General features: G+C 39.7%; 1 pseudogene; it reads right to left on the minus strand.

Annotated features, from left to right (window-relative positions):
- Positions 1-11,284: 11,284 nt before the first annotated feature.
- Positions 11,285-15,170, minus strand: LOC112999601 (uncharacterized; annotated as a pseudogene).
- Positions 15,171-15,410: the final 240 nt, after the last annotated feature.

The raw sequence follows: 15,410 nt of genomic DNA on the forward strand, positions 1-15,410 counted from the left end.
GTCGAGGCGGCTTCCTACACCAATGTCACGAGGGGTGTAGTGGTCAGGTTCATTAAGAAAGAGATCATCTGCCGATATGGTTTGCCAAGGAAGACTATCACAGACAACGGCACCAACCTGAATAACAAGATGATGGGGGAAATGTGCGAGGAGTTTAAAATCCAGCATCACAATTCCACACCCTACCGGCCAAAGATGAATGGAGTCGTGGAAGCGGCCAATAAAAATATCAAAAAGATTATCCAAAAGATGACCGTGTCATACAGAGATTGGCACGAAATGCTCCCATTCACGTTACACGGTTACCGAACTTCAGTGCGAACGTCAACTGGGGCAACGCCGTTCTCATTGGTATATGGGATGGAGGCTGTGTTACCGTTTGAGGTAGAAGTCCCGTCATTAAGGATCTTGGCAGAATCCGGATTAAAGGAATCAGAGTGGGTTCAAACGCGCTATGACCAGCTCAACCTCATTGAGGGTAAGCGCTTAACGGCCATGAGTCATGGGCGCTTGTACCAGCAAAGAATGAAGAGTGCATTCGACAAGAAGGTACGCTTGCGCAAGTTCCATGAGGGAGACCTTGTGCTAAAGAAAATGTCCCATGCTGTCAAGGACAATCTAGGAAAATGGGCACCAAACTACGAAGGGCCTTTTGTTGTGAAGAGGGCTTTTTCCGGAGGAGCCCTGGTGCTTACCAACATGGATGGCGAAGAGCTACCTTCACCCGTGAATTCTGATGTCGTCAAGCGATATTATGCTTAGAATCTGGGGCAATTAAGGATGTCGTTGCATGTTCTTTATCTTTATGTGTTTTCTGGATTTCCCCCAGGGATTCCCCGTCTACAGTATCTCTCGTTACAATCTTTTAAAGAAATGAACGTGGATTCGAGGCTTTAGTCCTCACGTTGGTTTCAAACCTTGCGTTAATTTGTGATCACCTGAGCCCTTCCGCTCAGTTCATGGGATGCCCCAAGTGCTTAATTAAAATTGAACCTAAACCAACTTTCACTAAATTTGCTGCGTTTGAAAACATTCATGCATACGCATACGCATGCATATTGTTGTGGTAAAACAGGGGCAGGATCATCTTGAGCTACCTTCTGGGGTAGGGACAAAACATGAACAGCAGAAACCAATCAAGGTAAGACAACGACATGGTCAAGATTGGCCACACCTGGTTGTTTCTTACTTGCAGGTACATAGGGACGGATGCGAGTGGGGGTGGGGTCACGACCGACTGATCGTTGCCCCTTCTCTGCGCTAAACAAGCAGAGAACGTCGCTGCAAGGCAGCCCCGTATCCTTTGTATTCGCAGTTTTCTTTTACTATTTGTTTGTTTTAAGAATAAGTAATCAACGCCTATTTGTTTGTTTTAACCTAACGTTAATGTTCCTCTCAAAAAAAAAAAGTGCAGGTTAGCTCGCCTGGGCGAGCAACCCCTGCACCAAAATATAAAAGTGACGAAAGGGGGGACGTTTTTGCATTCAAAAACTTCTTTTCCCCCTTTCAAAAGCCATACCCACGGAATTTATGAGTTTGCAGCCCTAGGATCTCTACTTTTCGCATTCTTCGATTCTGTTTTGCGCTTTTATTCATCACCAACAAGTAAGTATTCCATCCTTAAGCTTTCTAGCTTTTCATTGGTGTATTTTGATCTCCTTTTGGTGCTCTAAATTGTGGGAATGTGCTTAAATATGTGGGGCAATTTTGGTTTGTTTTCTTGCTTGATTGGGTTGAATTGGGGGTTTGTATGAGATGGCCCTAGGCCTATAATGCATTTTGAAGCAATGGGACATGCCACATTGTCCCCGTTCTCTTGCTATTGATGCCTAAACGCGCGCCCACCAAGTGTTCGGTGAAATGCCTCAATGGCATTAGCGCGTGATTTTCGTAGGGAAACAACCCTTGGGGCAATTTGGTTTGCACATATTTTCTATTTTTTGGGACATGCATTCAGTTTCGAAAGGGCTAGAGTAATTGCCCCACATATATCCTAGGCCTAGGAACCAAAGTTTTTATGCAAAAGAACACAAGAGGGGGTGCATATTGGGTAAAGTTACCCTTTTTGGCCAGCAATCAGCTATGAGCCACGCTACAATAATTTCCCTACGCCTAGATGTTTAGGAATTTTGCCCATCGTAAATGTGTAGGTTTAGAATAGGTAGCAAAATACCTTTGGCAATTTACACTTTGGGTGTGGTAGCAAAATACTTGGATGTATGTACATATAATTTTTGGTAGTCAAAATGTCTCACAAAAAATATATATATATGTTGCATGAAATTACCTTACAAAAATACCTTTTAATTTGAATGCAATTTTAGACAGCAAAAGAAAATATACTTGAATTTGCATGTGGCTTTGGGTAGCAAAAACACTTGAATAAAGCATGGAATGTAGCACCTTATTGTGTAGATAGCCAAGATTCATCACAAAGTTTGTATATGCATAGGTATTAGAAATACCAGAATGTGCACGTGTGCAATTTTTGGTAGCTAAAATGCTTTGAGTATGCATGTATGTAAAATTAGCCAAGGAAGTGCATGTGATGTAGGTAACAAATACACCTTGGAAGTACATATAAATAATCTAGGTAACGAAGGTGCCTTGATTGTGCATTTTTCTTAGTTAGAAGAATATCTTGTGCGAGTGAATGTTCGTAAGGAAGTATGTGCATGAGTTTGCCCTAAATTTACATTGATGTTTGTGTTTATTGGAGGAGGTTGTATGCCATTTTTGTTTTAAGAGTAGCATTTCTTGGTAAAACTAATTTTCCAAATGTTTGCCTTCGCAGGAAATGGCCCCGAGGAAGCTTGCCTCAAAGAGGTCCAGGAAGGATAAGGCGGCCGAAGGAACTAGTTCCGCTCTTGAGTATGACAATCACCGCTTTAGGAGCGTTGTACATCAGCAGTGCTTCGAGGCCATCAAGGGATGGTCATTTCTCCGGGAGCGACGCGTCCAGCTCAGGGATGACGAGTATACTGATTTCCAGGAGGAGATAGGTCACCGGCGGTGGGCATCACTGGTTACCCCCATGGCCAAGTTCGATCCAGAAGTAGTCCTTGAGTTTTATGCCAATGCTTGGCCAACAGAGGAGGGCGTGCGTGACATGAGGTCCTGGGTGAGGGGTCAGTGGATCCCGTTTGATGCAGATGCTATCGGCCAGCTCCTGGGATATCCGTTGGTGCTAAAAGAGGGCCAGGAGTGCGAGTATGGCCAGAGGAGGAACCGGTCTGATGGGTTCGATGAGGAGGCCATCGCCCAGTTGCTATGTATACCGGGGCAAGATTTTGCCCGGACTGCTGCCGGGAAACGGGTCGGATCATGCACACCAACATGACCACCCTGACTCAGATATGGATGACTTTGTTGCTCAGCAACATCTTGCCCACCGACCATAATTCCGACCTCCCCCTGCCGAAGTGTCAGCTGGTGTATGCCATCCTGACGCGAATGAGCATCCATGTGGCTCAGTTAATCGCTGATGTCATCTATATTTTTGCAGGTATGGTGCCTACCAGGCACCCTTTGGATCCAGATAAGTCGAACCGGGCCCTGGGATTTCCCGCGCTGATCACAGGACTCTGCCAGTCGTTTGGAGTCCCCGTTACACCTACCAAGGTGATTCGGCCGCCCATCACCCGGGCTTTTATCGAGAAGTACTGCACCCAGAGACAGGCTCAGGGGGATGCTCCACAGGCCGCGGGCGCGCCACCACCACCTCATCAGGCTGGCCCGGCTGGGTCATTTGACATGGAGCAGTATTTACGGCATTTGGTTCGCCAGCAGGCGGCCAACCACCGGGCACATGTACAGACCCATGATTGTCTGTACCAGCCGAGCCTCAGCATGCAGAGCCAGGGCTTCGCTTCTTTTTCATGCCCTACTCCAGACCAGTTCAGGGCAGAGGTCGCATGGCCCAGGGATTGGCCCGAGGCCCAAGCAGGAGAGGCGCCCCCAGAAGCTCCCGGCGATGGAGAGGAGGCCCACGAGGACGAGGAGATGGCCGATTTGCTTGACTTCTTGGGAGGGAGTGGAGCTACATGAATGGGAGATCCCCAGATTCATGTTTTCTTTCATATTTCTTTTATCATTTTTATGTTATGTTTTGACTTGAGAGACTAATGTTTGTTTTTGTTGTTTCGATTGTCATTTGTACAGCGCATACATTTTTGTTTGGATTGTTGCGTTAGTGTTTATATCATTACTATCAATGATGTTTGAAATTCTGGAACCGTGTAGAGTTCTTCATTTAGGAACATCGTCCAAAAAAAAATTTAATAAAACAAACAAAAATCATGATAAAAATAAAAATATAAAAAAAATGTGAAAAAGAGAGCAAGTAAGAAAAAGGAGAGGAAAAAGAAAAGAAAAATAAGTTGTTTAGCTGAAAAACCGACATGCTTTTGAAAAGAGATGACTTCCAACTTTTCTTTGAAAAAAATCACTGATCATAACTAGTTTTTTTAAAAAAAATGTGTATACACCTGAGGGGTGAATGCTGTGAAAATTTTCCCGGACGCCCAAAGTGGACTCGGATGAATGTACAAATTGATAAAAGAACATATTTTGGAAACATTGGGTTGACTAAAAATAGAGGAAATGAATCCTGAGCCCTAGCATCACATGACCATAAAAATTTGACACTTGAGTGTCCGCATAGGTGCATGCATGACCAGTTTTGCATAAAATTTCCAAATCATCATTTTTGCATTTGTGTCATGGAAATAATGTGGGGCATCCCTTTTACCCTTGAACCAAACCAAACCCTGACATGTATCATGTCTGGCCATTCTACAAGCTTTGAGCCAAAATCCTAACTCACCATAAACCTTGACCCAGGGTGAGAATGTCAATCCTTACCCTCGGAAGCAAAAAAAAAGAGAAGGAAAATTTCCAATCAAAGAGAAAGCAAAAAAAAAAAAGAGAGAAGGAAAATTTCCAATCAAAGGAAAAAAGAGAGGAAAGGAAATTCCCAATCAAAGAGTGGGAGAAAGCGAAAAGAAAAGAAAGAAAATTCCCAACCAAAGAGTGAGAGAAAGTAAAAGGAAGGAAAGAAAGCTCCTGATCAAGGATCGAAAGAAAATAGAAGAAATGTGCAGAAAGGTCTTTGGACCAGACAATATCTGAACAATACAAAATTGTCACCAAATGAACAAAAAGAAGGAAAGGAAACCACGACCTAAAGTGGTCTTCTCCCTTTAATTACCAACCAAAATCCTTTGCGTCGGCGACTTTTTCGCCCCGCACTAAACAAAAACAGAAAAGGAAAAAGGGCCAAAAAAAAAAGAAGAGGTCAAAAGCCAAAAAACCCACCAAAAGAACCCATTCCCAAGGGAAGTCCTATTGATCCATGATCACGCATGTAATTTTTGATTCGATAGGAAATAATTTGCAAAGTCAAGTCATGACATATCTATGGTTCGGAATTAGGATGAAACACTTACCTGTGCGAGATTGATACACTTTGAGTGATTTTCTTCTATTTTTGTCGAACCCAGTGTTTCCTCTAAATGGTCATTTAGAAACGAAATGCTGACATCCAAAATCTCATTTATGGTTATGGGGGGGTTTCATCAGCAGACTCTCCTTCCCCGGTAAACGCATTGTTTTTCACTCAAAAAAGCATATGCTGCTCTGATCAGTTGGAATATTTGTCTCTTTACTAAAGCATGTTTGCATTTTAGTGAAGAAAACACCGAGACTTTTTCAAGTCACACAAGTTATCCAGAACTACGTAGGTCTGAGTTCCTCATTGGAGGATACGTAGGAGCAAGAGCCTCGCTTTTGTCGACCACACCTTTTTTTGTTACCATGACCCAAAAGCTGGTAGCCCGCGGAGACGTCTTACGGTTATCCGCGCCTCTTCATTCGATGACCCCAAGTGTGATTGATGAGCAGAGGCCAATGTGGCCATCTGCGCCCTTTTCGGAGATGTCAGCATCTTCCGGTGGAGACTTTTTCAAGTCTCACAAGTTATCTAGAACTACGTAGGTCTGAGTTCCTCATTGGAGGATACGTAGAAGCAAGAGCCAAATTATGGTCATTCCGCACACCTTTTTGCCATTCAGACACAGTCGTGTCCGATGGCACGCAGAGACAAATTATGATCATTCTGCACCCTTTTGTCATCCAGAGGCGGCGGGCCCGATGACATGCGGAGACAAATTATGGTCATTCCGCACCCCTTTTGCCATTCAGACACAGTCGTGTCCGATGGCACGCAGAGACAAATTGTGGTCATTCTGCACCCTTTTGTCATCCAGAGGCGGCGGGCCCGATGACATGCGGAGACAAATTATGGTCATTCCGCACCCCTTTTGCCATTCAGACACAGTCGTGTCCGATGGCACGCAGAGACAAATTATGGTCATTCTGCACCCTTTTGTCATCCAGAGGCGGCGGGTCCGATGACATGCGGAGACAAATTATGGTCATTCCACACCCCTTTTTCCATTCAGACACAGTCGTGTCCGATGGCACGCAAAGACAAATTATGGTCATTCTACGCCCTTTTGTCATCCAGAGGCGGCAGGCCCGATGACATGCGGAGACAAATTATGGTCATTCCGCACCCCTTTTGCCATTCAGACACAGTCGTGTCCGATGGCACGCAGAGACAAATTATGGTCATTCTGCACCCTTTTGTCATCCAGAGGCGGCGGGCCCGATGACATGCGGAGACAAATTATGGTCATTCCGCACCCCTTTTGCCATTCAGACATAGTTGTGTCCGATGGCACGCAGAGACAAATTATGGTCATTCTGCACCCTTTTGTCATCCAGAGACGGCGGGCCCGATGACATGCGGAGACAAATTATGGTCATTCCGCACACCTTTTGCCATTCAGACACAGTTGTGTCCGATGGCACGCAGAGACAAATTATGGTCATTCTGCGCCCTTCGTCAATCGCGGTCGACAAGCCCGTTGACACGCGGAGATTTACATCATCTTCTGCGCTCACAAGATCTGTCATACTGACTTTTGAGTCACGCTGACGGGCGGAAATACCCGAGTGGTTATCCGTATAAACATTCTTTTGCTATCTGTAAGACAGAACGCTTGATAGCATGCAGAGACTGACATCGTCTTCTGCACCTTTTGTTCCCCCGGGAACAACAAGTCATTTGCATGCGGAGATTTTATGGTCACCCGCGACTCTCGTCAACCGAGAGAAACGAAATTAGTGTCTTATCTTTACTTCCCTTTTATCTCCAATAAAAGACAAGTAAAGAGGGGCAACTGTCATACCCTAATTTCGTCCGGGGACCTTTGCTTGATGACATGCAACTTTTGTTTGGGCCTTGTGAGGTGCGTGGCACCCATCATTAGGCAATTTGTGAAATTCCGGGACATGCCGGAAAACAAAAGAAAATATTGATGCACAATCCGTAAGGTTCTGTGACACACCGGAAATCAAATGGAAGCATCGTTGCACAATTAGTAAGGTTCCGTAACATTCCGTAAGTCAAAAAGGGGATGATTATGTAATCCGCAAGGTTCCGTAACATTACGGAAAGAAAACAAGTATCGTTACAAAATTCATAAGTTTCCGTAACTTTACGAAAAAAGAATCACCAAAAAAAGGCAGGGGGTGTACTTAGCAAAAATGGGGTGCAAATAGCAACCAGGCCCAATTGGGCCCTCCAGAAGATTCCTCCAGAAGGCTGTTGCTTCTAGAGGCAGCAACCCTGCTCGCCTGGGCGAGCTGGGTGGCAAGCTTCTCCCCCAATTTTCAATAAATAGGGGGAGAAGTGAAGTGAAAAAGGTTCAGCCCCTTATGCACTTCTCTCTCTTTCGAATTTGCTTAGAAAAATTGTTTCCGTGAAGAAAATCCAAGCCGAGGCGCTTCCGTAACGTTTCCATGAGGAATTTCGCGAAGGTTTTCGACCGTTCTTCGACGTTCTTCATTCGTTCTTCATCATTCTTCAGTCTTCAACGAGTAAGTACCTCAAACCAAGCTTTTCAATTCATTCTATGTACCCGTGGTGGTCCACACTTGGTTTCATGTATTTTTATTCTCGTTTCATTCACTTTTTATACCCCCTTTGGACGTGCTTAAGCCATTTTATTTAAGTCATTTCTCGCTTAACCAAAAAATAAAATAAATTTCCACCGATCATTTGAATTGTATTATCCGTTAACTTCGGTTAAAATGAATTCCGACCGTCCGGTCGTGCCGTAACCACGTTGGAAATCAAAAAAGAGGTAAAATAATAATATAATAATAAAAAAAATGTCTTGTAGTAAAATAAAGCGGAAAATCAATCGGACGTTTTCTCTTTGGGATTTCTCATTCTTGATTGAATTGACTAATAACTAAGGTGAAACTAAGGCTAAAATCAACTCGCCTAGTCAAGCTCGTCCACAAAAATAGGTTTTTTGAAAGTTTATCACTTCAATTTCTTATTAAGTAAAATGGGTCATTTTCAAGGTCCAAACGCCTTAAAATGATCACCTTTCAAGTAAAAAGAATCACTTGATTCACGCATAAGAAAGAACTACGTAGGTCTGATTTTCTCATCCCAATTGAGGAATACGTAGGAGCAAAGGGAAACACCCTTGTCGACCACAAAAAGAGAAAAAAATATAAAAAGGGTATAAAGGATATAAGGACATAAAAGGGAACGTAAAAATCAAAGTCATGTTTGCACATTCGAACCTTTCCCGTGTGGGGTGCTAATACCTTCCCCGTGCGTAAATACAACTCCCGAACCTTTCACTTAAAAGTTCATAGATCGCGTCTTTTCCGGTTTTTCCGACGTTTTCCTCAAATAAACGTTGGTGGCGACTTCGCGCGTATTCCTTTCGTGGAACACGCATCCCGCGAGTCACGCGTCGCCCTCCCGCCGAAGGGTAGGTTGCGACAGCTGGGATCTAGAAAAATCAAGAAAAAGACCTTTTTGTCCCCTTCCTTGGTATCCTTTTGTATTCTTGATCAAAACACTGAGTGATCCTTTGCTTTGTGCGGTAACTGGTGTTGAACACCGCAATTCAACTATCGAGAATCAAAACGTCAGTGAATGATAGTCCCTGGACGAAATAAGGGTTTGACACCTACCAAAGCTGTCTACAAAAGCCATTGAGATGAGTGTGGCAAAAACAAGTGCTACACTTGGATTCATTTGATGATCTAATAGAATGTTACTAGCTTTCAGGTCTCTGTGAATCACCCTTAGCCTAGAGTCTTCATGTAGATATAGAAGCCCTTTAGCAATCCCATTAATAATGTTTAATCAGATTTTCCCGTCCAGATGTTTACCTTTCTCCATATCTAACCGTAAAATACCAAGCAATACAATCTAGAAGCAAAGACTTTGACTTTGATGTTTTGATGATGCCATATGATCATGATGTTTTAATGCCATATGAACATGCGCTTCTCAAGTTAAGATCAAGACAAAAATCCAAGAGATTCAAGATACATCATCAAGAAGACCTCTAGTGATTTAGGGAGGGAATTCCAAATTGAAACAGCAAGAGGTTTGGCCATGACATTTAAGCTAAAATGTCTTTTTCAAGTGATTTACTCTCTGGTAATCGATTACCAGAGGATGTAATCGATTACCAGTGGCCAAAATGATTTATAACAACCATTGAAAATTTGAATTCAAATTTTACACTGTATAATCGATTACACATTGATGGTAATCGATTACCAGTAGTTATTGAACGTTTTAATTCAAATTTTAAAGCCTGTAATCGATTACACAAGTATTGTAATCGATTACCAGAGGAGAATTTCAGAAAATAATTTCTAAGAGTCACATCTGTCCAAAAGGTTTTTGAATGGCTATCAAAGGTCTATTTATATGTGACTTGGAACACGAATTTGCTCAGAGTTTTTGAGAACAAAAAGGTCTTATCCTCTCTAAAGCAAAATCATTTTATCCTCTTAAAAACAAAATTCCTTGGCCAATACACTTGCAATTCAATAAGGAATTATTTGAATCCTCAATTGTTCAATCTATCTCTTTCAAGAGAGATTTCTTCTTCTCTTCATCTTATTTCTGAAAAGGGATTAAGAGACTGAGGGTCTCTTGTTGTAAAGAAATATGAACACAAAGGAAGGGTTGTCCTTGTGTGGTTCAGAACTTATAAAGGGCTTTTGCAAGATAGTGGAACTCTCAAGCAGGTTGCTTGGGGACTGGACGTAGGCACAAGGGTGTGGCCGAACCAGTATAAATCTGAGTTTGCAATCTTTCTTCCCTTAAACTCTTTTATTGTTTATTGCTTATTGCTTATTGTTTCTATTCAGTAAGATTAATTTGCATAATTATTTAGGAGTTCATTTTGAAAGGAATCTTGGGATTTGGGTTAAAATCAAAATAGAACTTTTAATTAAGGAAAAAAGATTGTGGTATCTTAATTCAACCCCCCCCCCTTCTTAAGATATCTGAGGCCACTTGTCTAACATGCAATTATTAGAAATATAATATATTCAAAAACATGTAATTCTAAGAAATATGACTAAATCCATAGCAAATATGACTTAGGTAGCAATTGTGTGTGTGTGTATTTAGTTAAACATATTTAGTTATTATCTATTTTTTCCCTATATGGAATAACAAAGCTTCAGGAAAATAGCATTCAAAATACTTTAAAATGGAATAGATAATTATAAAATGGTTTATGACAAAACAAGACATTAATATTTTCTTTATATGATCATCCGTTCTAGCAAATGACTAGATGAACCAATTTTTTTTAATTAGAAATAAAAGTCAGCAACTCAGCATTTGCTTTGAATGATTAAGCAATCATGCTACATGTCGTTATTATAGCCTCAGTGTTGTCATCTATTTCTACTTTTTGAATTACCAACTAGGCATTGTAAAAAGCCAATTAACTTAACCTACAGGGATTTTGTTAATTTCAGAATTTGAAAACAGTGTATTTTGGTATCATGTTAACCGAACACATCCTTTTCAGTTTTTCTTGAATCTATCCTATTGCATCTCTAGAAATTTAATTTTCAAACTTGAATATCTGAAACACTTATCTTTTTCCTTGCATTTTAGTGCTCTATACCTATAATAAGAGATCAAATAGTTTATTCTCCTTTCCTTCTCCATGTTTTCTTTTGTTGCTTCTGCATTCCCTTCTCCAAATGAAAATAAAAAAAAATTACCTACATATATTTTAGCAAGCACATTTTGTACCTCAAGTATGTATGCTTTCCCTATCTTCATTACCTATAAGCCTTGTATAGAAATATTAACATCTTTCACCAAAACTAAATAAATCAGTAAACATAGTAGCAAGCTCTCTAGAGATCTCTATTACCTTTTTAAACGTGTAGCCCAATGAAGGGCAATCCACCCATTGATGTCACAAATTTATATTGACTCCACAAGTGAGAATAGGGTTCAAGGCCCACTAGAAACCTAACCCAGCAACCATGTGAATAATCCCTTGGTCTTTCTTGGTCAAAGAGTAACTTGTCTCTTCATCTTTTTACTGACATATGCAAGAAAGCCACTATTGAAGGTTATCTTTTAGAAGCTCTTTAAGAAGCCAATCAACAGTACCAATCGACATTCCACTGCCAACTAGAAGAGGCTCTATAATATGGCTCCACGAGTCGTCATTAGCTTTCTGTTTTATGAAAGGAATTCCAGATTCTATGTTGTCATTCTTTACTGTTGATGCAGAAAGAAGCATTTTCCCTAATCTAACAAGTAATAACAACTCTTTTGGACTTCTAGTGGCTTCTATTTCTGATTGAGTACATTGAGTGCAACTATTGGTCTTATCACGATATTTAAACTCTCTAACCTCATTGTAGGACTCCAGGTTTCCAGAAGTAATGCATAGAGTAACCTTTCCAGGAAGGTGAGATGGAGCTTCACAAGAGATTACACCATCTCGAATTATCTCAACAGGAATTTCAACATCACAAAACATACAAGGACATGCAAAATCCAAGGGATGATAGAGAAAAGACCCAACAACAATTACCTATGCATATGGAGCTTTTGGAATCAAATTTGGACAAAATCAACACTAAAAATCATTTTTAAAGATAAGAAAGATGAAAAGAAAAAAAAAGATGAAATGTATGCCCAAATTTGTTAAGCTTTAAGTGTCAAAAGACACAAGCTTGAGAAACATTTCCCTAACCTAATTATTATAAATAGACTGAGCTTTATATATAATTGTTTTACATCACCACTACCACAAGAATTTCATATAGAATTCAAGTTAAACAATTTTTCCGAGGGTTTTTATTTCTACTCTTTTTCTATGTACCTGGGAACATTAGGTTGTGTTTAATAGAAATAAATTTGTTTTTTTTTTTAGTTTAGTGATGAAAAACCAATAATGCATGAAAAATGTATCAAAGAATGAACATCCTAGGCAAATTTAAGGAATAAACAAAGTCAAGAAAAATTTTAAAGCTCTTCAATAACCTAGGTAAGGTATAAGCACCAATAGTTATGAATCAATAGAAAAAACACTTTCATTGTTCATAAGATACCAGTTATGCAAAGAGTAATAAATCATTGCTTATGGCATGCAAGGAGTTGGGCTGTGAAGGCACAAACCTTTGTAGTCTTAGTGGCATAACCCCATTCTGAGGAGATTGTCTTAATTGTAAATTTTTATTTTTGTGCAACAGTCAAGCTTGAATTTGCAACTGGAGGTGCTGCAATTTGGCTTTGGTCAAACAATGTCTGATAGTAGTCATAATTAATTACTTGTATTTCCACCATAGAAGAATAGGCAGGAAATTTGACTTCATCAACACCTTGAGGTTGTGAGAAAACAACTGCTAACATGGGAGGGGAATCAGAAGTTGAATAAACACCAAAATATGCCAAAGATGTTGTTAAGTTAACTAGGTGAAAGTAAATCATACAATTTTCAGAATTATTACCGTTGAAGTTAAGCCACTGACTATTTTTCGAGTTCAAAACTGGTATCCTTCTTGCAAAAGATACTGAATTTTCCTACTTTAAGAATTAAACATTCTAAGTATTGCATAAACACATGAAGAAAATTACTTCAACATTTGAGCAAACATAAAATTGCAAAATGATATAAATGTTATTCAATATGTCGAAGCAATACTTACATTTTCAACTGGCATGTATACATTTTTTAGTGGTAACTTGACTGCAGATGAGGACTTACATGATTCTAGCACCTTTGTCCATAAAGCCTTTTCATTTCCATCAGGGTAGCCATGGTCTATTAATTCATGATAAAATTCATCACCATCACCTATAACAATAAACACTTTTCCTATCAATGCAACTACACATTGTAAACACAAAGCATTGTGGAAGGACTTTGGTGTAGACAAATAGTAATAAACAAATATATATTACTGCTGAAATAAATGTCATTTATTTACCAAAGTTGTTTATAATGTTAACAATAAACATATTACGTTGCAAACAATTTCATCCTATATCATCTAAAGCTTTCTAAATGACATGTTTTTAACTTGTAAAAAATATGTTGCCCATTTCTTGTGAAGTGTTGTTATGGCCTCGATGTCTAACATTGTCCCATCAAAAAACCACTACAAAATTTAAAATATACAAATTTGTCATGTACATGAAACACTGAAATTGTAAACAGATACCAAACTAACAATTGGAAGTTTTTATAGTAAATACACACTGCTCCATTCATTCTTCAAACCCCCACTGACTATGTTCCACATCCAATGCATGACATAATATCCATACTCATAGCCTCTGGTTTGAACATGGCTCTAAATTCAATAGGAAATATATTTAGCATGTTCTACTTACAAAGTTTCAAAATGTGACTAATCCGAAAGACCTATACTGATTATATAATGACTAACTTTTACTTCAATCCACCGAGGTACATGTTGATCCGATTTACCTTCCAAACTAGTGGTTAAGGTCTTCATTGCACTGTTTACAAAAAAAACATAAACGTATATGGGATCAAAATTCTTTTTAGGTTTCGTACAATTGTTATACATTAAATCAATTACAATTTTAAACATAACCTGTTAATGCAAGTTTTGATGTTAATATTAGGCTTTTCATGCAAAGAGCAAAACCAAACAACAATATTGTCCCTTGGACACACAACAACAAGCTGCCAATGTGCCCTGAAGTCCACAACTATAATTAGGTACATATAATGCAAATATTTTTTGAATGTACTAGATAAATTTTACTTACTAATTAAATTAAGCTCCTAAGTATATCTCTTGCTGTGATTCCTTCACCCATGTTTCAATGTAATGTTGACATTCATGACGTCTATCCTTTGCATTATGTATAGACTGGGGCTCAAGGAAAGGTACATTGAACCATGACCTAAGCTAGTACTCTAGTCATCCATAAATCTATTTGGAACATTTCACATGAATATTGTTAATCATATACCATAAATAATATAAATTATGAGTTAATCAAAAAGAGATCTTGTAATTCAATTTACTTACATCATCCACAACTGTAGTATAGATATGTTCAAACATTTGTCACCTGATATTATTTCAGTTAAATCTGCATGTGTGATGAAGAAGGATCCTTGTACATTAGGAATCCTAAATTTTGTCCCATCCCATGACAATTCAATAGGCTTCTGGTAAACAACAAACAAGTTCTTAATCAATTCTCCCAATAGATCAACTCCAACAATTGTATTAGACCTTTCAACAGCTACAACCAGTTTCGGCACACAATTGTGTGAATCCTATATGGTTAATGAAAATAAAAATTAAGTTAATCGTATGAAACAATTTTTAACAGTGTAACATTCATTTCATATCTTTGAAGGGGGAAAAAATACCTCATTAGATACAGGTTTGACAAGATGTGTCGGCCATCTAATGAATGTGTGAAAGGCCTGCCTGGCATACTAAATCTCTAACATTGGAAAAGGTACCTAAGCGTCACCGTCATAAACTGTTGTAACACCGACCCTAACAACATCATCTGCATAAGGGACATTGTGTATGGTGGTCACACTGTCATACACTTTTCCCAAGGCCATTAGCCGTGTACATTGATCACCTACTACGTACAAGCCCATAGTAGCCACATCAACAGCAGAAGGCTTTTCACCTAATGGATTTGTAGTAGCTTTGGCATAGCTCCCCTTGGAGCTCACACGTGCAGCTAATACTTGTATATCTAGGGCCTCAACGGGGGGCGAGTGTTGCGATGCCATTTGGGATAACTCAATTTTTATTGCCTCCTTCAACTATTGTTTCATTATCTCCAAACTGTGTTTATTTTCCTCTTCTACTTCTTTCCTCCAGGCTTCCTTCAGGTTTTTGTTTTCCTCTTCTACTTTTTTCCTCCACTCTTGCTTTAGGTTTTCGATGATGTCAACCAATTGTTGTGGGCTAATTGATGCAGAGGAAGTGTTGGAGCCACGTGAGGCCTGTCCAAAGTACTGACTAATTGT

The sequence above is a fragment of the Glycine max genome, chromosome 15 (assembly GCF_000004515.6).
Source record: "Glycine max cultivar Williams 82 chromosome 15, Glycine_max_v4.0, whole genome shotgun sequence".
Classification (NCBI taxonomy): Eukaryota; Viridiplantae; Streptophyta; class Magnoliopsida; order Fabales; family Fabaceae; genus Glycine; species Glycine max.